We start from the raw sequence: 26,543 nt of genomic DNA on the forward strand, positions 1-26,543 counted from the left end.
AGGTTACCTGTCTACATAGCATTTTCTTTCTGTTGCTAGAGAATAATGTTATCTGAGGATAACACCTAAGGAGCACAGAGGGTTGTTATAGAGACTTGACCCTCTAAACCCTTATTGTAGCAAATTATACCATTGACGCAAATGGGAACACTCCTGTGAAAAAGATCTCTGTTACATTATCTAATTCTTTAATTATTAAAGTTATCTATTAAGTACAGTTTTCTTGCATTTGTGTATGTACATATCTATACATCTTTAATAAAATGACATTATTTGGGGGATCACAGTAATTGTTTAGGACTGTAGGATATAAATTCTCACTTGGAAACATTAATTCTGCACTTTCTAAACAAAGAGATATAAACCCTGATTTGACTTTGGTATTTTCTTTGCTTGGGAACCACCAGCCCAGAGTCCAACAACTGTCTAAAGTCTAATGCTTCCCCTTGTGAAAACATAGATATGGGAGAAATGTAGTTGTGGAGCAAGAAGAGTTTAAACTGTAAACAAGAATAAAAAAGGGAAAACAGATTAAAATTTAGAATCAAGCCTTATTTGTTTTTACCTATTCCAAATTACTTTATGTATTATGATGCAAATCTCAACATTTCTTAAATATTGATTATTTGAATATAAATAATTTTGCAGCTGCTATTTCTGTCGTCAGACAAGCCTCTATACTCTGAAGCTTTCGTGAGCAGGGGGCTGTGCAGTTCATGTTGTCTCCCTTACCCTATGTATTTTCGTAGGAAACAGTCCTGATGGCTTCAGAAACACAGAAACTAAAACAAGGTAAGTTGCCTTCAGATTGGAATCTTGCAGCCAAGAAGTTGACTCAATCACTTAACTTTACAATGTACCTCACTGTGTCACTGCACAGTTTTCCAAAGGCAGCTTTATGTAGCTTTGTTAGAAAACACTTCCCTTCTCACTTCTTTTTGTCTGCTTCACTGCTAGTTTAGAACTGAAGCCAAACTCTTAGAAGTCACTTTTATCTCAAAAAAGATTAACAGAAAATATTGAATCCCTGCCCTCCTTCAGTTTTGAGGAAAAAAAATTAAAGTTCTTTGCACATAAGCCATGCATTTCAGCTCTTAGCCTGACAACTTTCAGTGGTTGTAGTGTTTTGGACCATTATTTAGACCTTCTCATTTAGAGTGTACTCAACTATTTTTATTTTGAGGGTACCTTTTCCCCAGGAAAACCCGCAGTGTTGGAGTTGAAGCTATCCCTGGCTTGGGAGTTTGAGACCCTGGGACACAGGCCCACCTCTAATGTTTAAATCATGCTGGCAATAGTGGACCAGGCAGTGGCAGACTGATTATGCAGAAACATGCTGTGATTTTTAAAAATTGGATTCCCTCTAATTAAAAACACATTATGAATTCTCTGAGAGGAAAAAAAAATCATAGCATGGCTGATTTTTATTATATCTGTCACTGTCTCACCATGGATTCAGCTAGCTGAACCATTTTTTTATGAATAACATTTAATTTTAATTCTGGCATTTTTAATTGAATGAGTATTTTTTCATTACTTTACCAGGGATGGGTTGCAATGAATCTGACCACAATGTTTCTGGCCTATATTTTTTTTAAAACACGGAACCAGTGTGATGACCTGCAAATGTTTTCTTATTTTTGTGCTATTTATTCCAGTATTCTCCTCTGGTAGGAAAATATGTCTTCATTAAAGGCTGAAAGGCTGAAAAGCTTATTAGTACTAGTCCTAGGTTCTCACATGCAAAAGCCATGAAGAAAAAGCATGGAACCATTTTCACAAACAACAGACGAACCGAGAGCTCTTCTTAAAAAACAGTGTAAGGAGACTTCATACATCCGTCCACACTGAAAACAGACTATGCATTTAGTTTTATATTTTTTTCACAAAAACATGTTCGTCTGTGATAGAACAGAGCATTCACCACTGCCCTTTATCTAAATAAGCCAATCCGTAGAAATTTGTCAGTGTGGCTCAATGACTTGTCTGGTGAAGGAGAGGTCCGTGTGTCTAAATGAACAGGCCTAACACCATAAATTTTGAAACAACAGTGCCAATGAAGCACAGTGCAATCTAATTCTGACGTTCATTTCTGAAGCTGTAATTTAATTCAGCCATAAATGAGCTTGGTACAAGAATTAATTTTAAGTTGCTTTTATTTCTCATCTGCTGGCTAAAGCTTGCAAACAATAGGAGAAAGGTCTTGCTATCCTGCTACAAATAAGTAAACAATCTTTTCTGCCAAGAAGACTGCAGTGTAAATGCAGAGTCAGGGAATAATTTTTTGACTAATTTATCCTGCATATGGGTACTTGGAAACTACAGATGCTACACAGCGATCTCTATTTACAAGTATTTCCCAAAGGAAAAGAGAACTTCAGTTGCACCTATTTTATAATAAATCATTGCCATGGACTGCTGCTAGCCCACATTGGAGAAGCACAGTGGACAGGGTGAGGTGTGGGTGAGCAGTCTGTCTCAACCTTAGAAGCACAATCCCCATGTGACAGCAAAGACAAGTTGAGAAGTTGGGAAGAGGACATGAAGAGGATACAGAAGAGATTGAAAGCCTCAGTCTATCAGAAAACAGCTGCAAGAGCTCGTCTATAACTAATTCCCTTCCTTTCCTTCTCTTTTTCTAGCCCATGCTTCTTCCTCCCTCTCATGCTTTGACCTGTTCCTGGGGTTGTTTTCTCTCTCTTCCATTATTCTGTACATGTCACCAGCCCCTAGCCTGGAGACAGGAGTGCAGGAAAAACAGGGCTGTGAAATGAATCTCTCTCTCTCTCTATTTACATTGGTTTCCACCCATGCTATGAACAGGCATATGGTGTTAATCTAAACTGTCCAACACATTAGTGGGAGGGAAGTAGCACCCAGAGGATTATTACATTTTACCTGGCAGATTCCACCATATTCATTGATATGAAAACTCCTCCATCCATATCAGCCACTGCAACCTCCCTCTGTGAAGTTTTCTTGAATTTAGGCATAGTTCTATTAAAATATTTTGTGGAACTTCTGAAGTTTTACTGTGACTAGAGCTGACATTCGTTATTCAGGAAAAGCTATCACTAAAGTCAATAGAATTTTAAAGTAATGAATGATGTGTTTATTGTATTTGGCTGGTTGAACACATATCACATTTTTATGATTAATTTCTGTGGGCTACATATACATATGTATACATATATATGCATAAGTATATGTATGTATACATATTTGTACATTTGTATATATGTACATACGTATTTTTGATCTTCAAGCCTGTGATTTTATATCAAATATCTCTAAAGAGAACACTAAAATCAATTGAGAATGATACCTCAAAATGCTAAAAAGCAGGGCCAAAGAAAAGTATCACTTGAGTTAACTTTCAGATAATCCTGAAATGTGTAATAATGTCAAGCCAAATCTGGAGAGCATTTATAAAATAAGAGAGGATATATTTGAAAAAAAATAATCAAAATTTCCTTATTTGTCTTTTAAAAATAATATTTTCAAAATAGCTTTCCTACAGTTTTAATCAAATAACTAGAGCCAGTATAAATATGAAGAAAAAGGGTGAAAGACAATTTTAAAACCATCCTTTTAAAAGGGCTAATGCTTTCAGTTTGGTTTTACTTTTATGGAGAAAAACTACATTCAATTCCATCAAGCCCTGCATTTTCAAATATTTTGTGGTTCTGGCTTAATTCCACAAGAGAGAAAAAATTCAAAGTTAAGGATCAAGCCTCCAATATGACATAGTTGGGTAAAATTAAGGATGGTAACCTGTTGTGACAGACAGTAGGGAGGGAGTGATCTCTGACCCTGAATTTCCTTCCTTTTGCTTGAATTATAGCAAATCTCAAATACGGATGAATTTCTTTTGGTATTATGATAATATGTCTTTGCTTTTTATTTTGTAAGCAAAGAAATTATAGAATATCTACATACTAGTAGGTAATAAAATATTTCATACCTCTAAGACAGCTACAAAATCTGACTCTCCTTTCCTGGGGACCTGTTCTGTGTTCTTTGTGTCTACAGGCCCTTGCAAACACCCTTTTTCCCCCTTTGGCCAACATGGGAACATGAGCATGATATCCAGTGACATACAGTACAGTAGAATGTTGTTCTGCCTCTCATGGGATTGGTATATGAGAAAAATCAAGGTCCACACATGGAAACATCACTGATAGCGCTTGAGACACTGGGCAACATTTTGGGCTCAGAGCCAACCACCTTCAGTGCAATTTTCTATAGCAAGGCAAGTCAATGAATATGCAGAAAGGACTGGGGGGGGTGGGGCGGGGAAAAAACCACACATCTTATAGGTTAAAATTTTTCCATCTCCATCTGTTCCTTAAAGGGAAAATTGGATTTTGTGAGAATATTTTTTTTTCCACAAAAAATAGTATCTTTCTGTAGAAAATTAGAGCTATTCATCAGAAAGCCAAACACCTGCAAGCCAAATATTTCTGGCTGACAGTACCGGTCCTCTCAGGAGGATGGCAGTTTGGGGCTTCATTTCCATGCTCTTTGTGAGGGGGCTCACAGCAGCCACGCTTTCAATGTCTTGTGTGGCTGAGCTCCAATGGGGACAGGAGGGCCCGTGACAGCAGTGCTGCCTGTGGAACAGAATTTGGATGTGACCTGATTTTTACCCCCACTCCTCCTGCAAGACTAGGATCTGAGTGCAAGCAGACCAGGGCAGTAGGGATGCTCAAGGAGCTGGGGCTGAAAACAAGCTCCAGGATTGGTCTAACCAGACACAGATTCTGATGCAGCACCACAGAGAACAGTCGTATTTTCAAGCACCTAAGCCCACCATTTGCATGGCTAGAGAATTGTTTCTTACTGTGAGTTTTCAGATGGAACCGTTGTTATTTCAGCGTTATAAAAAGAAATCTCTTCAGCTTTTCCAATTAAAAATAGATCAATAAGCTCGAACAGTTTCTGGAAAGTAATGGACCTGGCTCTGCTCCATTAAACTCAGAGACATTAACTGGTCAGTAGATTACCTAGAACAGAAGCTTGGTAATGTGTGAATTTAAATTAGATACAAGGAAGAAGATTTTACAACAAAGGTGGTAAACCACTGGCATGGGTTACCCAGAGAGATGGTATTTGTCCCATCCCTGGTAACATTCAAGGTCAGGTTGGACAGGGCTCTGTCTGAAGAGCCTGGTCTAGTTGAAGAGGTTCCTGCTTGTTGCAGAGGGTTGGACTAGATGGCCTTTAAAAGTCCCTTCTAATCCAAACCATTCTCTGACTCTATAGATTTTTAATCAATGGTTCTATTCAACAACTATTTTTTTTCAGAATTGTATTTTGGTTTTGGTCAAATTGAATTTTGAAAAACTTTTGGCAAAATAAAAAATAATCAAAAAAGTATAATTTTTGTTCAAGCCAAAATATCTAGTTCAGCTTCAAAAGACTGGCTTAATTTTTGGTTTGGGGCTGTTTCATATGTTTAAAACTTAGGACTTCTTTCCTTTTAAAATTTAAAGCAATTTTAAAATGGACAGATTAAAAGCTTGTTTTGAAAGTTTTTGAGGGTGTTTCGGCAGTTCCAGAATGAACCACTCCATTTTGAAAATACTAAAATGAAGTGTTTTGACATTTTTTTTTCTCTGCTTTGTTTCATCTGGGACTATTTGCTAAATTCCATTCAAATTCACGAAGAGTCTCACTCCCTCTGAAATTCATTTGTGTGGTGTATTTATGATTTGTCAGATAGCTGTGGTTCATTAAACTCTGCATCAGTTCAACCTTAAATGATGGAAGAGAATGCTTAATAGGGACTTGTTGGTATACAGCTACGTTTCTTGCTCACCTTATAATTACTGCCCTAATGGAGAGCACCCAGCTGTGCAGAGCCACCTTTACCTTTCTGGGAGAAGAGGTGGCAAGACAGACGTCACCCTGAGCTGCTTCCTTCTCTCCATCAAACAGTCTTCCTCCTCCTTGGGTGCCCATTTCAATCTCACAGCTGGCACCAGCGTTTCTGTAGCCTTTTGCTAAGCTCTGCCTTTCTGGGCCTGCCTCTATTGCTGCTCCTGCCATTGAAAGAAAAATCTTTGCTGGTCATTCAGTATATGTGGCCACTGCACTTCTTATGTTTTATTGCCTTCTTCTCTCCTCTTTACCATTAATGAAGATTGGCTGGTTTACACTCCAACTGGTTTAAATATTTCTAAAGCCATTCACCTGCATTAGAAGTCAACAGCTGGCATGCCAATATTTTTGTGTTTTCTGGCTGCTCCCTAGCTTCAGCAGGGCTATTCACAGCTTGCACTTTGCTAAGGTCGTTGGTATCACCATTACACATTTCCTGTATTACATGAGGATCGGGTTCCAGCAGTTAACAAGTCAAAAAATATTCCTGGGGTGTAGAGGAACTAGGTAGATAAGTGTGTTCCACATGTCCACTTTATTTCTGGAATTGCTGCCTTCATGCATCTGAGAAATAATTGTGATCAAACATAGGTCTGAAACGTGGTACTCCAGATAAGACAGAAATGCTTTTGCAGTCTGTTCTCTGAATGTTCCAGTCCACCTAGGCCAGAGTATGACGGGAGCTCAACTGCGGGCCACTGCTCCGTGCCTGGACTCTATAAATAGTCTCTGGGCCAAAATTTGCACTACTGTAATTGGGAATAGCTCCAATAAAATCAGTATCTCCACATTCATTCTCTTGAAATTCAAAGCCAGGTTTAGCCCACTATGTGGAGAGAGTCCAGCTGGAAACTAGGGGCCAGACTCTGACTTATGGGAGAGGAGATGAGAACTAACTCTACTGCAGTTAGTTGGGCTCAGTGCTCACGTGTCTCACAGATATAACTGTTCTGACCTCAGTGGAATTGATCCTAATTTATGCCACTGTAACTGAGATTGCAGCGTGCATTGTTTAAATTCTGTTGGGTGCGCCTTCTTCCAGATGGAAACTATTTGCAAACTATAACGGCCTCTTTCCTAACATTGAGACTTGCCATATCTGAAATTTTTGGTGGGGCAGGGGTGTGGAGAAAAGGATATAATGCCAACTTTGTGCTTTGACTTTAAGTCCTGCAGTGTTCTGTTAAATTATCAGTGCCTAATTAGAGGACTAGAAGACTCCTAGCCTGTCATCCTAATTACAGAATGTATTCCAAGATCATCCAAAAGAAGGGAGGAGGTAGCTTTAGGAAATTCAAAATGGCAATGTGGTGATTCTGTGCAGGCCTTTTCTCTTATATGGGAGTTCCTGCTAATTGATTTTTCTTGCCTCTGCAGCTTCTGTTTTTTTCAGCTTTACATATTACATTGCTGAAGGTTATGCTGAATGGGATGCTGTGCAGCTCAAAGATCACACATCTCAAATGGCTCACTTGATGTTCTCAGACTGAACTGACTGGCCAAGTTGCAGCTCTCTGAGAAGGGGAATAGTAGCTTTTCTCTCAGAACACTGTCAGTCTTAAATGTAACATAAAGAAGCCTTAATTTAGCAAGATAATATACACACACATGTACAGGAGTGTGTCTGTATATATACACATATATGTGTGTGTATATATATGTATTTTTGGAGTGAAAAGCGACTTTGTCTTCCTTTACTTGCACTGGAAATGTTCAGTTTGTTAGCCTGACTTTTTTCCCCTGTTAGCAATGAAATTTGGCCAAGAGTCCCAGCATGCCATAAGAAATCAAGCCGTGACCACATTAAGCATGAATAGCAGGGCAAGGTTATAGCATGTAACACTATGCTGGGGGACCTGTTGCAGAGTTAGAGGCCAGGAGGTGTGAGGCTGGGTCAGATAACTATTTGCAAGTGAAGCACAAAGTGAAGCTCAAAGCTGTTTTGTCTGTTTACTCTTTCACGAGACATTTAGTGAGTATTTTTTATTTTGAAAGCATATTTAGAAAAACTTCAGCTGCAGGGCTTGTAGCCAACCTTCAGAAATCAAACCACAATATTTCTTAATTTTACCTACAAGTACACTCATGGCATATTCCTACTTATTCTACAGTGATTTGAAAAGCTTTGCTAAAAGCTCATGTACAAAGTGACTGCTGAAAACAGGCTGGCAAAGACAGAGATGTTCAGCTGCAGTGAAATAAAGCACTGTATCACCCAACTAGTAACAGGAGTAGGTTGGTGGATTTCTCCTGTGATCAGCTCTCCAGTGGTTCTACTCAGCAGGAAGTTAGACATTCTCCTAAAGAAGGAAAAAGAGAGATGCCAGGAAATTGTTTGCACCACCTATAAACTTTGTGCCCTAAATTTGTCTCCTGAAATACTGAATTAAATACAGACAGAGAAAAAAAAAAAGACATTTTTGATTTGGGGCCTTTCTTATTAATTTGTCTTTGCCTTTTTTTTTTTTTTTGACTTAGTTTGCTTACTAGACCCTTTAGCCCAAGAGTTACATTTTAATGTAGCTTTGAAGGGAATTTGGCTCAGTGTTGTAGGGCAGGCTAGGGAAGAGCCTGGTCTTAAAATAGACACAAGGCACAGGGCATGAATTGGCTTCTAGGATCCCACTGAAGTGCAGCGTGAACTTCACTTTGTGGACTGGCATACTTGAAGAGTACAAGGAAAATCTTTTGCCAGAATCAGAGCTGCAAAAGATCTGCAGCATCCTCCCTTTTTACAGCAGCAAATAGGTTCTGGTGAAGGTCATTCACCTACACCAGCTTTGCCTCTGTCTAAGGCTGCACATTTTTGTGTGGAATCACTTGTGAGTTATCTTTCTGTGAGGAGAGGGCAATCCAGCTTTCTCACACCTCAGTCAGTTGGGAAATGCTTCAAATTTTGTTGAAGATATCACTGAAGCTGGTAGAAAAATAACATTATTTATTTGTAAGTTGTGGCTCACACATCCTGATGCGGTCTAGGTATAATTAGGATTCAGATGATTGAAAGGTTAGTACTCCAGCCTTGCTTAGTAATATAATCCAGAGCTGTGTGCTGGGCACAGGTATGGGATAGATGGCAGCAGCACACTGACCAGGGAAATGCTGCAATTGAGCAGACTCATTAGGGACCTGTGTATTGTCCCACCAGAAACACACCTCTTCCTAGGGTGCAGCACAGCAGAGGATTACTAAATGTCAGTTCTTGCAAGAACTTCTAGGTTAGCAGCACTTTGGAGCACTTTCTACATTCTAGAAAGCTTAATATGCTGAGGACGCAAGAGGTCATTAAGCACTGCCCCAGCATAGGCCCAGCCATATCTGCTTCATTTCTCACTGACATTAGTCCAGTCTGTTCTTAAAATCTCAGTGATGGAGCACCTCCATGCCTTCCCAAAGAGCAAGCTGTGCCTGAGCTGGTTCTTAGCATTAGAAAGCTTTCCCTAATAATGTCCAGTATGAGTCTTTTTTGCTGCCAATTAAGTTGTTTTTGCTTTTCTTCTTATCTGCTGAGATTATTTCTTCATTTTTATACCAAACTTTTCTGTTGTCCCAGCCTTCTGCACACTAATGATCTCCAGTTATTCAACCTTACCTTTTAAGTTGTGTTTTCTAGATTTTTGGTTCTTTTCAGAGCTCTATCTAATACTATGCTCCTGTGACTTAACAACTTTCTGGTGGTCATCTGCTCATCACTGGACCCTGATACTTTAGCTGAAGCCTTACCAGTGCCCAGGACCTTGTCATACTGATGGTTCTTTTAGTCCTCCTCATAGGGCTGCTTTCACCAGACATGTTGATGTATACTTTCAACATTTAAGAGCAGAGGATGAACTGATGCTAAGAGAAGCCAGACATTCAGCTGGTATAAAATCGATGCTGTCTCAATGTTTATAAACAATCCTGGCTTGCATTATCTGAGCACAGTGAACCAACCAGGTTTACAAATGCCCTGACATGACAACACCCAAGCCTCCTGAGCTGTTTCACTACAACTGCTACTTCTGCCAACTGCATCCGTGTCTAAATCTAAAGCTGCTTCCCTGTTGTGATGGACATAAAACCCCAGTGCATGAATGATGCATGCTTGCATAATTAATACCAATTGTTTCACCAGAAGCAATTGCTGTGTGAAGTGTTAAAACACTGCCCTGTTTTTCTAGTTGATGGATACTGGTGTTCAAAACACAGTAATCAAAATATAAAACACAGTAATCAAAATATTATAATTACTGATTTAAATTCTACTAAAATATACAAGCAGTGTGTCATACTGGAAGTACCACCATCTCTGATCAACTCTAAAACTGAAAAACATGTTTCACTGATTTAAGGCATCACAAAATGATCATAAAGTTATCACAATTAACAATGTAATTAAGATTTACAGGTTGCCTAATTTATTTCACATGTGTAATAACTGAAATTTAATTAATAAAACTTGAGCTTAATGTGCTAATTAGCAGTATTTTCAGAACCAAATGTGTTTCAACAATCAAATTTGGATAGCATATTTTCCCTTTCTTACCATTCTTTGCTGGAGTGTTATTCTGCTTCCATATTTTCAGATTTCCCAATCTTTTTAGTTGTACTTTACTGTTGGGGAAGAGAATGAGGGTTTTTTATAACTTAAAATCTTTAGCTGATAAATAATAGTGTTCTTATTTTATGTGCAGTGACCCTTGGACTTGCTGCTGCATGTTCTTATCTACACCTAGGTCATATATTCATTTAAGTCATTGTACAACAGAAATAGCGTATTATATTCATGGATTTGAAAGATTTAACAGTTTTTGAGACTGATTGCTATAGTCTCATTTATGACAGTGTAACTTCATTGCAGACTCAGCTGAAGCCTTTCAGACTGGAATGGATCAAGGAATAATTTTTATTACAGTATGTTTTACTAAAATTAGGCAACACCCTTTTCTGTTACTTTTGTTGAACATATAGCAATAGTATCAAGCAGTAGAGCTCCATTGTCTTAATGATTTTGCAGTCTTATTTAAGTGTGTTGGTAAATCTCTACCTTAATGTGGTGATGAAAAAAAATAGATTTTATAGATACTTATTCACAATGGAGATTAAAGGGCTTAAAATTTGGTCCTTGTCTGAAAGTTGACAGTGTAGATCATTGCATCTAATCAAAACAAAGGATATGAAATGGCATTCATTTACTATAACTCCATAGTCTCTCCTACTCCTCTACCGAAAGTCCTTCCATAGAATGATTCTGCTCTACAGTCACTACTTTGCACTGGCTTTGTTGATAATTCCAATGCAGGCAAACAATACTCCACGTGTCTTTCAGTATTAACATTTACTCACTGTGGCGTAACTTCTGAAGGTCACACCTCAACTGTGTGAGTAGTCTGAGGAACAACTGGCAAAATAGATTTTTTGATTTTTGTTGTTGAAGGAGAACTTAATGCTTAAATGGAGACAGCTTACAGGACTGGGCTATCAGAGCAGCAGCTCAGGACTTGCTTTATGCTATATTGACAATGTCTTGACAAATAAGACACTGACAAATTGTCTTGCAATGAAAGCATAAACTATAGAGAATATTGTGCAATGCAGACAATATGAGGAGACACCCTCCAGTATCCAAGGATTTGCGTTTTCTTATTGTTTACCATATTTTTTCTAATATCTTTGCTGATGCAGTGTCTCATTTAGGAAGTGGGGTTTTTTCCCTTCTGCCTCATACAAAGCACCCAGCAAGACTCTGAGACCAGCACCACCTGTGCTTGTCAAGTGGTGTGAAGAGAACGCAGACTGCCATGTTACAGAGGCTGGAAGCTTTGTTAGGGGCTAACTTCAAAGACTGAAAGATTCCAGGTATCCAAAGAGGTAATGCCAAGGAAGAACTTTAGGTCTCCAGAAATGAAGGTGGATACATTTTGTCAGGAAGTTATGGAATACCCATCATGGTCTTAACAAAAACATAAAATTAAAAATAATAAAATAAAATCTCCTACAAAACACCATAATCATTAAATTAAAAGCAAAGGCAACATACATTTGACTATTTGCTGAGGTGCACCAGAGGACCTTTCACAGCCTCTTCCACTTCTACTTTTGGGGTCAGATCTTGAGCTGGTGCTGAATTCCTTGCATTTCAGTGGACTCTACATGGTCCATTGGTACTGATTTGTGTTTACCTCCCTTTGGTAGGAATGGGGCTTTAACTACTTGACAGTCCTGATACTCAACAATACCCTTTGGCAATCAAAATTCAAATTATCAAAATTATTTATCAAAATTTCAGACAAAGTAATTTTTTTAAAATACACTTAGAGATAGATTACTAAAGAAAAAAATGATTAGATGTTGCCTATATTCAGACTTCATCCATTTTGCAATGATGTGGTTAAAAAGATTCTGTGTGTGGCACCAGTTTGCTCTGCAGAGAAAGATGAATTTTTTCAATTTCTGACTTTTTAAAAACAAACATATAACGGGAAAAATATTTTTTCTTTAGCTTGTTACGATCAGTAATTATGTAAGCTTTCTACAAAGATAACATACGGAAAACTGATTCCATATGTTTTGGAATGGCCTGAATTAGTGAAAAGAGAAATAAAGACAAAAGTAGCCTTATGAATAAATGTTATAAATCACAGTAACATGACACAACTCTTTCTGTCATGTTTTTATGCACTAGTGAAGCCTTATTACATATTTCTGTGGCCCACTCTTTCATGGGTTCTTCAATATTCCCTGCTGCAATAAGCAGTAATCTTTAATACCTGTGGGACTGGCCTCTCCCAAGACACCCAGTGTGGATTGTTCCCTAACTACAGATTTCTACTCTTTCAATGGCACAAGGAATTCTGTGTTTTGACATGGAAATTTTATAACTATATAAATGAATTATGTATTCATCCAATCATAAAATGACATCATGAAAGCAGCTCTTTCGCTGATGTGGTGACTGTAGAATTGCCTGACATTATTCTGCTAGTACAATTTGACTGGATATAAGTTTTGACATCCAGACAACAGGGACACTGATGGAAACTGATGGACCCAATGTCAAAAGAAGAAAAGCTGGCTGTAGGAGGACACCCAGAAAATTAATAGGTGGATTGTAAAAAACCCCTTTCCCAAAGGGCAAAGTCAATGAAGTGAGGACTGGGAGAAAAAAAAAAAAAAAAAAAAAAAAGACACAGACAAACCAATTCTTATAAAAATAGCAAAGAGACAAAGAGATACTGAGGGGAGTTTTGGAGCTCAGTAGATGCAGGCTGAGGAGTAGTTAATTTGGACCCGATTAGTTGACATTCAATAGTTATATCTCTGTTTCTGCCACAGCCTTCAAAAATAACTGTGTTGATAATGTAGAGTACCTCATTATTAAGCATCCTTTGTCTTGTTCACACTTTTAGTCTTTTTCTTAATCTCCACCATAAATATATTCCAAAATACTGTAAATAAAATGCCATCTGCAGGAGGACTAGCATTTGTAGACATGTTTTGTTGTGGACATCTCAATGCAGGAACCAAGATGTTTTCTTACTTCCCTCAAGAGCCTTTGCAAGCACTTGCACATTTATAAAGTGTTTTTATATATAGTCTTCAAAATCTCCAAAAAAATCTGGTTTTGTAATCAGCCAGAAACATATCCCTTCACATATTTTGCTCATTCTGAACTGAGCATTTTTTTGTATCATAGATTGGTCACTTTTCCCTGTCATTGAGTGACATATGTCATAGGTAAAGGACTTCTGACAGAGCTTAAGGCAGAACTGTGTTAAATAATGCAGTGCCAAGAATTCAGTATTTGCACAGTCAACAAACTCCTCTTCTCCAAGGAAATGATAACATTTACATATCTTGCCACCTGCTGACATCATGTTTCCCTTTCCGCTGACTCCAGTATCAGACTATCTCTAAAGCCAGTCAGAGACTTCATTATTCTGGGGTTTTTTGAGCAGTCTCTGAAGTCCCTGAGCAGCAATTTTGGAAACTGGGAGACTGGTATAGCTAATATAATTATATAGTTAGTGTTCTCCTGTATCCTTCTGTATGCATCTGCTGATGGCCACTGTTTGGTACAGGACACATACTGGCAAAATGGACCTTTGCTTGCTCCAGAATAGCCATTCCTATTGTTCACTGCAAAAAAAAAATCCCAAAAAACCCTCAATCAAACTGTCATCTAAAATACTAAATAAAAAGAAACAAATTTTGGTACTGAGAAATGATCTTCAAATCAAAATACTGAAAATCAACAAAAAGGAAAAAAGAAGTTTTTGTGAAAGTGACTTGGCTCCACTTTTTGTAGTTCTTGGCTAGAACATTTCCATTGATAGAGTTGCTAAGTGCATTCTATTTACAAATATAAACACTTGATTTTGATCAGCAAAAATGCATCAGCACACTTGAACAGTGCAATGATGACATAATTATACTCACAATTTCCTCTCTGTAATGATTTTTAAATGTCAGCAGTCATTTTTTGTCTAATTGTAGCCTGCATGTCAGCACTTCCTCTTAAAACAGCATGTTTCTCTCTGCTGGAATTTCACACCTCTCCACTCACTCACTCACTTCACCAGTGAAGATAATGAAGATGATAAAGGGCTCCAGGATATTTTCACTCCTGTGCTGCTTTACTACTTAACATCAAGCAGGCAGAACAAGGACTTTTTTTTTTTTTTTTTTATAAAGTAGAGAGTTTGATCAGTTAAACTCTAAATAATTGTTTGATAGTAATGAACAAATCAACAAGTAGTTGTCATTTTTCATACCCCCCTGCTGGTGCTTTGCTAATAACTTGTCTAAAACCTGGGGCTTGTGATAAAAATATTCTCACATACCTGCACTGTGAACTTACTCACTCAGGGAGAAGGCTGACCCTGCAGTGCCCGACTGTCTCTTGATCAGTTCAGTGTTTAACACAGTGCAGAGGCAGGTGATGCTTCCTCTGCAAAGGTAGCCTGGTTAGAGATGTTACTGTTACCATCTCATTCTCTGACCTAGAAAGTGACTTTTGAAATGCTATTTTGCATGGTACCAGGCCTCCAGAGCCCTCAGCATAACACCTCAGAGCGCTCTTCCTCTTTCCATAGATCACAGACCACATCATCAAGTGTGTGGAAGTGTAGCACTTGTGCAGTGAACTGGAAGCTCTGCACTGAGGTTAGCAGCAAACATTTTCCACTCATCTGAACGTACACTGAAATTGGAAACAGGGGCCAAAGAGGCCTCCTTCAATCCAATTTGCTTACAACTCATCTTCAGCTCTCTGCTGATGCTTAACTGTAGGATTTAGGAAATAAAGCTTATAATTTACTGACCCATTTAGTATCAATATGGTGAAAAACTATAAAGAATGCACACTGTGAAATTAAATCATAAAATAATGTTGAGGTGTTTGATAAAAAGTGAATACGATTGAGTAACTCTGATAACAAATACACACCATACACAGACAAATCAAGCCTAATTATCTGTCTGCATGGGTCCCCAAAAGATAGAAGACTGAATAAATTGAAAAAATATTGTGTAGGTGAGAGGGTGGGAGTGTGTTTTCTGAAGTGCATTCTAACATTCATTATGTGGCTCTGTGACATTACCAACACATGTGACTGATACAAACCCAGCTCTACGTGTGCACACAGGCATGTGGGTGACAAATTCATAAAGCACAAATGCCAGCCTGGTTCTCTTTGGGGTTCGTGCTGCATTTTGTGTCCTACACTTTGAATTTTCATTTTTTGGCTAAACTGGTGTCTCAGAAATCTTCCATAACTATATGAAAGGACAAGATTTTTTCAACAGTTGCTCTTGTGATATATATGGATGTGTAGAGACAATCTGAAAAGAGATGCTCCTGAGTCACCCCACTGCAGAGGGATTTCCCAAAGGAAATAAAGCAAACCAAAGACACTAACAGCCCAGCAACCAAAAGGAAAACACACCAGAGTTTTTGAGTCCTCCTGGGAGAATATGAGTGCTCAAGTCAGAGGAAGACCTACCCTGGTGAACACAGTGGGTGCACCTAACTTGCCTATGCCTACTCTTGAGAGAACAGAAGTCAAGAACTAGAAATACTAAAAGTTGAAAGACTATGAATGAGATGAAACTAGAACACAGAGTCACTGTTCTAGAACTTTCCTTCTCTCCTACTCGGTCCTTTCCCAATTTGGTGTCAAATTACCTTGGCCAGGAGTTTTTTTAGTTTATTGCTGAGTCTCACTTTTTTGATTTGAAACTCCAGCTTTTTAATGACCTACCGAAGGCAAAATGCCTTTACACCCACCCACTCCCAACATTTGAACTTGAGGAAATTTATAAACGGAAGGGGGAAGTGGACAAAAAGTACTGGATTATTGATGTTACACATAGGAACTAAGTTTATGTTTTACATTACAGTTAAACATTTCTGTTACCTCAGACAAATAAATAAAGGCTGCTTAGAGAATTACTCATTCATTTAGTGTCTAAGGGTGGTAGATGCAGCCTGCAGGAGTACAGTAACATTCCCTTTACTAACTGAAACAGGTTTATAGCCTTCTAAAATGAGACTACTACAGACTGTGCAGTTTGGGTGATTATTCATGGCTCAGTCACCGCATACAGGGCATTGGCTTCTGCTGCCTCTGAAGGTGCTTGACATCTCCTAAAGTCATGCCAAAAGTACTTCAAGTTGGCCTCTCAGAAAACGATGCACATTAAATTAGAGACCACATCTGAAAACTTCAGTTGATTTGCTTCATATGAACTTGAATTGAACCTCAACCTTAAAAAACAAGGCATATTAAAACATAAAGACAGCTGAATAGTAACCATGACAACAATACTTCCAAAAAACCATAAGTATAGCCAACATTTATATATACTGTGAGTGATAATACATTCTTTTTTATACTTATTAATACCACTTTATGCTGTGTGCATGACTTTTCATCAGCAAAACTGTACATTATGCAGGACTTTCCAGCTATTAATTTACCTTTGATGTTTTTAATTACTCTGATAAGGTCCATACAAAATGAAATTAGTCAGAATGTTCCAGGTTTTAGGTTTGGGTTCAATATGGTCTCAAAATATTGTTCCAATTTTAAAACTCTGTCTTTTGCTAAAATCTGGGCTGCAACTATGTGTTGTGTTCCACTGAGCCATAATATTGGTTATAATGTTTTCACTTTTTTTTCCCCCAATTGTGACAAAAAGAGTGACATTTTTTTTATGGCTTTGTTTCAGGAAGAAGGATACTAATTTTCAAATAGATTGTTATGTTAAATGTACCTTTTTTCTATCTACATGTCTGTTATTTTTCAGTCCTTAGACTAAAGGACAATTCTTTAGTTTGGACCCTTGTTGACACTGAAGTAATGCTTTATGTCTCATTTTTAGAATTCATTTCATCCCAACCAGGGTGCATTTTTAATCCCCTTTTCTCTAACTAAATTGAGGAATACAGCCCTTTGCATCAGTTTGGAAAGAAATATGTTAGTTTATTTTGAAATATCCTGCCAAGGGACATTTTCCTAAATGAGTATTTTCTAATCTTTAATTAGTATCACAAACACTTTTGTTGCCTGTACAGTCTTCCAGTGAAAGGTTGTATAGAGCGAGTCACTGCATTCTGCATGTCCTGTGGGACTGTGTGAAGAGCTACACACTCCCCTTTCACACAGTAAACGAAAGCTAAATTCTTGCTTTTCTTTTTTTTTTTTTCCCTCTTTTCCCTTAGGTCTGAAATGCTAAAGCTATAGGTGCAGTCCTGAGGGCTGAATGCTGATGCTCAGGCCTTCTTGGGTGGTACCAGGGTAAGGGTTGATGTAGCTCTATAATTCATCTGCCATCTCTTCTTTTGCTATTATGTTGCTTTTCTGACCTCTTATATATTTACTTCATAGCATGGATACAGTGTTTACTATTTCTTTGGGGACATAATGAATTGCAAAAACAATGTCCTTTCCCCTAGCAAGACTAGAGCATAAATAGTTCAGTTGCTATCAAACAGGAGCACTACACATATATATAATTCCTTATGTGTTTTTATACGTGTATATGTAAATTTATATGTACATAAAATTTAGAACACTGACAGTGTGCTAACAGTCCATTAATTACTCAGATATGTGTCTTTGGCATCAAACACTTCAATTATACAGCACATGGAAGCAACAGCTAAGGCAGCCTTAGAGTGCAAAAATCTCTACTTTGGTCTAGTAATGCATATAATTCTTAGCTCACCTGTGACAAACTATGTTAAACTGCAATCATACCTTTTAATGCCCTCTATGCTTTGGGAACTAGACTTGGCTTGCATCTGGACTGTCCTCAATAGCTGTCTCAGAATAGTGATTTCAGTGAGGCTTATCCATCCTGCAGGGATAAACCTTAAATATGAGCTGGTGTTTAATTTGTCTTGACTTCTCCTGTCTAGAGAACCTGGTTGGCTTCTCACAGGCTAAAACCAGAGTGTAAACTAACACATAAGCAGTATGGAAAAGAAGGGTGCTAAGATTTGACTGTAAACTGCTTCCCAAATTAGCACGATTGTAGAGATGCTATTAAAACAAATTGCTCAAGGTTGTAAAGAGACCTCCAAAACTTGAATTTGTGAAGTTCTCGTGGTCTTAAGCACAGGGCTCCATTTCTTGCCTTTTTGAAATAAAGAGCTTGAAAATGGAAACTTTCCTTGTCCTTTCCACTTGCCTGTTCCAGGGTTCATGTAGTTTAGATTTAATTAATTCTCAGATAAAAGGACTGGTATATAAGCAGCAGATTTTATGAGTGACAGCTGAAGTGATGGGGGCATCTACTTTCTATTGATTTTTTTCAGTCTAAATTGTCCTTTTCTCAGTGTGTGGAACCTTGTTCTACTTTGGGGACAGCAGGAATATATAACCAAATAAATCCCATCTCCATCTGGATGCTCCCTCCTTTCTTCATCTGGCACTTATTGCATGAACATTACTATAAAGTTACCACAAGACAGTGTTGAGGGCACAAATGCACCTCATAAATTGTTCTAGGAATGAGAAATTAAAGAGTAGTGATATCCTGCAGGCTTTAAGGGACAGAAGAATCATTGCACGAGCAATAAAAATCTGCCAGTCTGTCCTCTTGGTGTGACCCTCCCTCTGGTTTTTCATTCAGCCCAGGCACCGCCTTGGGCACTCTCTGGACATGAGCTCCTGCACTGGCAGCAGTTCATGCCTGCTGCTGGCACCATGTACCCTGCAGTCAGCTCCTGTAACCAATGCCTATTCAAGCCATTGGGCAGAAGTCCAGCCTGGAATCAACCACAGCACTGCTACATCTTTGGGTGTCACCAACACTAATTGAAATGGCAAGCAAGGCCCTTTCATAGCTATCTGGTGCCAGCATACTCCTTCCATCTTAAATGCAGTTGGCCCAAGAAAACTTGACATTAAAAGCACTGTTAGCTGGGATTTATGTTGCTGTGATGCTGCAAAATCTTTAGCAAAATGGGAGATGTAGAAGCAGCAGCAGCTGCTAAGACACTCTCTCTCCTCCCAAGCAAGACAATATGGCCACGTTGTACAACCCCCCAGATGTGCAGGGCATCCCCATGCATGGCTCTGTGCCTGTGCTGATCTGCACACAGTGCCATGCTGATGTGTCTGGGATCCACACTAGCTGGGTTAGCGCAAAATCCAAGCTCTCTGCAGTAAGATTTAAATTCTGGTTTGCAGAGAATACAGAGAAAAGAGGCTCCCTCACAGTCCTCTGTGAAAAACTACTGCTTCCCGAAACACTTAGGGTCTTTAGGAGACAACCAACAAACTGACTTATTTTTCCTGTAAGTTGGGAAAACACATCCTTTACTGCTGCAGAGGTTCCTAAATGAAGCACAGCTGGATGGCTGCCAGTCAAGCCTTAGCGTAGTAGTCGGCTGGGGAACAAGGATGCCCTGGCAACCACGTGTTAGTGAGGATGCTGCATAATTTTTAACAAATGGTTGTGAGCTAAGGCTGAGGGTGGAGATGTGGTGGGGAGGGAGGTCTGCTTCCCAGGGATTTACATAGGAGATGCTGCAGAGAGGGTGAGCAATCTCTATGATGGAAAGCAATGCTGGAGCAATGGAACCTTAGATGTTTAAGGCTCAAGAGCCTTCAACAATTTTGCAGGTGTACTTGCTCTTTCTTCTATCTGCTTGAAGCTGTAAATGTGACCAGGTGCCTCACCATCAGAGGATAGATCTAAGAGGAGGTTATGCAGGCTCATTTTGAAAGGTGAAAAAGCTGTGCTGTGAGCTGTGGTTTCTTTACACCACACCAACATATGTTTGATCCCTGATTTAGTTTTGTAGCTTCAGTCTCTTCCTTTGTTTAAGTGTGCATCAGTGCCCTGGTGGTTAAGGAATAGTCGTAATTTCAACATAGATTTTCCTGCTCTCCTAGAAAGCTGGATCAAGCCACTTCTTGTACGCTGAGAAGGCAAGGTAAATTCTCTTCAGATAATTGCTACACATAATTTGATGACCCCACTCTGGGGCAAAGGTCTCCAGGGTAAAGGTTTTCATGCTTTCATAAACCTAAACTTCTGAGGAGGACAATGGAGACAGACCGGTGTTTTAAATAAATCACCAGAGTACCACTGGAGTTGCAGCTATTAACTGAGCATGTTCATCAACTCTGCCTACTAATGACAGCCCAAAACCTATAGCAGCTCTTTGTGAGGTGCAGGTGAGGTCTGGTGACTTTGCATATGCTGGAGAGTCCTCTTCCAAACTTTGGCACAACAGGAATGGTCACCACTAAAGAACAGATGGTTTAATGCCACAAAAAGCTCCAGTTCATTGGGCAGTGGAATAAACTTGAAGCATATCTCATGTATTTCACAAAGCTGATGTAAACCTATTATTTAATAGTTAATTAGTTAATACTAGTTATATTAGTTAATATTTATGAAGCATTTTAATTTTAAAATTTATTTTAAGTCCCCAGAGAAATCATTACGAAGTTGCTGTAGATGTTATTATTGCTATAACTGAGAGGAACAATACTGGTTCTATAATCTACACAAATGCTAATATTGTTTTGTTTCTTAACAGTACTTATGTGCTTTATAAAACATTGTGTATTGTTCTCTGTGTCCTCTGATCCATGGTAACTTTATAATGATATAAAACATTGACATTTGGGGATTGGTTTTTACTGTCTTTTTTCATACAGACTTCCATAGAGGATTTGCTAATGGTATATGTGTGTGTTTGAATTAAACCCTTTAATGCTAGGGGAGGAGATCAGTTTGACATGGAATTCAACTGCTGTTGTTTCTGTAAGGAGAAAAGGCCTGCTGGTTTTAAGTGTGTTTGAGTATATCTGGTTGACTGAACGGTTTCCTCAAGGAAGTATTCATTCAGCCAATGTCCTGAAGGGTTAAGAAAACAGAAACCCATAGTCTTAGTGAGTTGTTGTTATGTATGTTGCCAAGGGAACTGTAGCTGGAATGTTTAAATGTGTTGTTTCTCCCCAAACCCACAGGAGTGGAGCTTGAGTGTCTTGGTGTGCCCTAATCCTCTCAATTAGTTTCTGTGTGGTGGGGGGCTTATGAGGCTGAATCAGACTAAATACTTGTTAGTGACACTAGGTAACATTCCCACCATGCTGGATGGAGTGAGTTTATCATCATGCTCATCACTCATGAGAATCACAACCAAAAGCAGAAAAGGGAGTATATTGCTCTTGTTGCTTCTGCCTGGACCCCACGGACTTCTTTTAGTAATGTATATTATAGAAATTAATGATACCAAGGAGCTCTCCATAATAGTTAGGTAAGAGAAATAATAAAGTTCATAGATCTTGACTCACATCTTTAGTATCTGTTTTGTTTTACCTTACATACCATTTAACTTGCTTCACTGGTGTAAAGCTGGAGGAACTGCTGTTGAAAATGACTGTATCAAGAGGAGGTAAATTTTAGCCTTGTTTACACATAAAGGGTCTTGCATTCTGACAGGTTAGTCTGCAGAAAGTAATCAAGCACTCCTTATTGCCAGATCAATTGCTGTAAGAAAAGCACCCAAATGTATGTGTCTGTAGAGGTTGATCTTTCCAGATCTTTCCAGAAGCTGGGAACAACCCTCCTCTAATTGTGGCATCACTCTCAAGTGTTGGGCCTGTTCTTCCACCACGTTTTTTTCATGAGTTGTTGTCAGCACCCAGTTGGGTCAAAACTACTTGAGCAGCACTCAATCCCTTGTTGAGTCAAACATTTTTCCAAGCACAAGCTGACCCACACTTTGACTGATTTATGTATTTCTTCTGGTATGTGGGAGGATTTGCATACAGGGGAGTGTTTTCACTTTTGTACTTGTACCTCCTTCTATCATTCAACACACAGTTTTTAATACAGTCCAAGATAATTCTGTCTTAATATACTTTGAGCCAAGTCTTGTTCCAATGGACGTGGAAAACACAGATTACCTTCTCCTTGCAGCTGCCTGTCAGGCACTGGAAAGCTCAGTGCTTTCCCGAGGCATGGTTTCTAAACACCTGATAGTTCTTGTTGCCTTTTATGGCTCCTAAGCAGGACCCACATCTTGAGCTATGGCTCCTGAAGCAGATGAAAGTCTCCATCTTGTCAGTGTTGGGCAGATTACACACATTTTACCCATGAAAGTCCTGTGCATACGTCCTGCTGTGAAATTTCCTTTTTTGTTTCTGTCAAACAAGGCCTTTCTTTTTGCACCCAGATAAAACAGTGAGCTTACTCTTCATCAGGTCCTGGGGTCCTCATCCTCCAGTTGTCCAGAATGAAAGTCATCTGAACTACAAAACAGTGAGGGAGACTGATTCACACTTGAGTGTTCTACAGGCAGTGATTCCAAAATTTTTTTCAAGCTCTTAGATTTATAGAAGTTAGGAAACCAGATGATAGTAATATAGTGATAGTAAAATCCTGGAGAGTCAAAGCTTCCATCAGTGGTCACAGGTCAAATGTCCTATTTTCCACTATGATCAGAATGAGCTCTGGGATGCTGACAGTACACATTTCCCAACTGTGATGAATCTGATGATTTAAAATAAAAGAACTAAGAAATAAAAGCCAAATATTGATCAAAGATTCTATGTCTCTTTTACTCCATATCTTTTGGGATCATGATGCAAAGAAGGGCAACTCACGTTTTTTGTTTTTTTCTACAACCTATTTTTGTAATTTCTGAAACTCCTGCACAAGTGAGTTTGACTAGGCATTTCTGCACAATCCTGAAAGCTTAATGTAGGATTGGACTGAAGTGCATTGGCAGGAGCTGAACATGGCTTGACTGCAATCTGCTTGGCTCAGGTTTGTACTTCATCACCCAGATTTATTTACGTTTTTATTTAAAATAGTCTCTTAGAAGTCTTTTTAGGTATCTCAGGTCTTGTAAACTGAATGCAAAACAGAAGCTATGATATGAGCCGAGTCCATGATGTAAAAGACAAAGAACCTATAAAAAACCCTATAAAAGCAGTATAACCAAAGCCCTGCACTCCTCAGAGGAGTTAATCCTGCAATAGGTGCTAAAATCCAGAGCCTTAACAATGGGGTGCCCCTTACATTTTTCTCTTGCCATTTGCAACCAGAAGGTGAGGATGAGCAAAAATCTGCTTTTTCTTTTTATTAGGTGCAGGAAACTTTTGTTTTGGCAGCGCTTCTTTTTGTCATTCACAAAGTTTGTTTTTCTCTTGATTTTTTTGGGGAGCTTTCCTATTTCCTGTCAGAGTGTGGAGGAGAAGGCTGTTCTCCTCTGTAAGTTATGCGCCCCTTACAGTGCCCCTCAGTTACACAGCACAAGGAAAAGAGAAACAGAATCCATGGCATCGTGCAGAAATGCTACACTATATAGTTTGCCCTGGTTAAACATTCCCAGAAAGGGAATAACACAACGCTGTGGAGCTCCTGAATGCCTTTTGGCCCTTGTGCTGCAGAGACACTGGCATTTAGGATTAAACAGGAACAGCGCTGGATTCTGGGCAAATTGGTTTTCAGATTTGAACTACACAGATCAGAATTATTTCCTGTTGGTATTACTACAACCCTATCTCCTCCATACCTGAAATAAGTGGCATCTGGAGACTTGAAAAACAATACTCAACAGCTGTGGGAGAATTTAATTTGATTTAGACACATGCTCCAATCTTCAGCCACCTTTTTTGATCTCTCTCCAAACTGCTCAAAGTATGTATACAAAATAATGCTGAAAGTCCTGTATGTGAAGATTTTTTGTTTGTAATTCTGTCCTTGTTTTGCCTTGTTTTCTTGGCATTGAGGGAGATGTCAAACTGGAAAAGAAAAAATACTTATTTAATTGTATTTTTCAAACCCTAGAAGAGGCAAGAGTTGCGTTTTTGGATCAAGTTTGGGGTGGTCTCACTTTCTCCTCAGCACTTATCTTGTAATTCATGTTATCTTGCTCTAAAATGTTTTGGTGAAGGAACCTGTGCATTGAATCTAGTCAGCTCCTTATAGCTACTGGGTTTTTCTGAATTCTGCCTCGGTGCATTCATGGCTAGTGGTGCCTAACGACAGAACGGATCAAACCACTAAATCTAAATAGCAGCTTACATGAAATTTGAATGTGCATCTGTAGTTTGTGAATCTTGTGTCAGCTGCTTTTTCTTTGCTGCTAGTGTTTGAACCTTGCACATTCCTATGCTTTAAAGATGCACCTTCAAGATCAAACACTTTATCTGTTTGTAGTTATGCTTGTTCTTAAAGCATCGTGTAGTCTTTAAAGCTGCAAGGACTATTCAAAACTAACACGCCTATGAGAGGCAAAGTCCATGCAAAATGCTGGATGGCAGAGCAGGTTCTGGTTGTGCTCAAAGTCAACTGCAAGTGGGAGACAACAGGATTTTAATAATGTAAACAAGAAAAAAAAAGCCCTATACATTAAAAGTGCACATTGGAATTGCATGGTAGCTGAGAACAGGTTTCCACAGCAAATGTACTATTAAGTAACAGAAAAGCCCTTTCTGATTTATAAGCAATATTATTGTAAACTATAAATTTTGGTTTATCTGCTGTCCTGCCTATTAATAACTTTCCGTTATGTTCAATTAATTAGTTATTGGAAAAACACCGAAAACAGCATCCGTACAACAAATCAAACCTTTCAGCACAGTCCAGTACTGAGGATGCTGTCATACATCTGCCTTTTCTGCCAGGCTGTACTGTGTGGAACAACAACAACAACAACAACCCCAGAAGAACCCATGGCCTTTGATTAGCCCTTGCATTTTTACACTAGGATTTGTTCAGTTGATATAAAATGGTAACTCAGGCAGTCCAAGTCAACACTACAGGGGGCCTCTATAGGGGGAAACACAGCCCCTAAACATGCTTCCCAGAGTCCCCCCGTCAGGTTCCAAGAATGCGGTTTTAACCATCCCTAAGATGAACCCCCCAGCAACTTTTACAGAGGCCACCCTCTGCTCACAAAACCTAGTCCCTTCCCTGCAGGCATTCAGGACCCTTTGAAATGGAAAATTTATGCTGTACTGAAATAGTTCATACTATAATAAACAACTAGTGCCATCATTCTGCTGGTATTCAGAGCACAATTAAACCTGAACCTCATGTGGGGACTCCATTTGGGGTGGAAGATGATGCTGTAGGGTAGACAGGCAGCTCACTCTCAGAGAGTCTTGCCTAGTGCAGCAGGTTTTACTGCTTGTCCTCCCCACCCCTGCAACCCCCTGAACAGCCCCATTCTCCCTCCTCACATTTACTTGAGGCATAGAGGCTTATGGGGGATTATATAACTTATAGGTCAATTTGTTGTTTGGGCAGAAGAATGTGGTATGTTGGCTGAGGCTGTTTGTTTGCTTAAGTTCTCAGAGTTCAGTGAGGTCATTTTCTCATCTTCCCTGTGTTTTCTGCATTTTCCACAGACCTGCCAGCCTCAAACAACACCCTCTTTCTTCACATTAGAAATGGAAACACGTCCTCTGCAGGAATTTTCCACTTAATAGCTCCTGCTTTCCTACCGGGGGCCTCAGTGCACCACCACTGCAATGCTGTATTTCTTTCCACTGCAGTTTGACATTTTGCAGCCAGAACAACGAACGGCATTCACTCCATCCTGATTTTTGAAAAACATATCTCTATAGGCCCACAGAACGCACCCAGTGCAGCAATCACCAGGGGGAAATGGCAAAGGTATTTAAACATCATTACATGTCACTGAGGATATGACATTGTCTGGTAATAATGCTCTTTTATGCAGTTGTTTTTTCTTAGTCCCCCATTCCTCCCCCCTCCAACCCTTTATACACACAGGCAGACACCAAAGCCTCTGCCCTGCTCTCCTGTTACCAGCCACTCTCATGTTCTGCAATTGTTTGCAGTTGTGAATTATTTCCTTTGCATGGTATTTGCAAACTGTGTATCAGGTCCTGACACCGTGAGGAGCAGAAATGCAGATTGCAGATAATCTGAGCAGTAAACAAGAAGCCTGCTTTAAAATGCGCTGAGTGACCTGTCTGAAAGCAGCAATATTTGCAGACTGTTTACTGCTGAGATGCAGGGATGTCGCTGAAATGCAGCAGCCTGAAGACTGGAGCAAAATGGGATCTCAGACACTCGGTCAAGCACAACATGTAATTTTTTTATTTGTTGCTTACACTGTGCTTTTTTTAAAGTTGGAGCAGTATTATAAATTATTAAAAGCTAATTTCCAAAAA

General features: G+C 39.1%; 1 long non-coding RNA gene across 1 annotated transcript; it reads left to right on the forward strand.

Annotated features, from left to right (window-relative positions):
• Positions 1 to 653: 653 nt before the first annotated feature.
• On the forward strand, positions 654 to 26,543 carry LOC113950602. Its single transcript, XR_003528797.1, has 2 exons — positions 654 to 792; positions 25,752 to 26,543. It is a non-coding gene; the product is annotated as an uncharacterized LOC113950602 (long non-coding RNA).

Source organism: Corapipo altera, unplaced genomic scaffold, assembly GCF_003945725.1.
Source record: "Corapipo altera isolate COAL_440 unplaced genomic scaffold, ASM394572v1 54, whole genome shotgun sequence".
Classification (NCBI taxonomy): Eukaryota; Metazoa; Chordata; class Aves; order Passeriformes; family Pipridae; genus Corapipo; species Corapipo altera.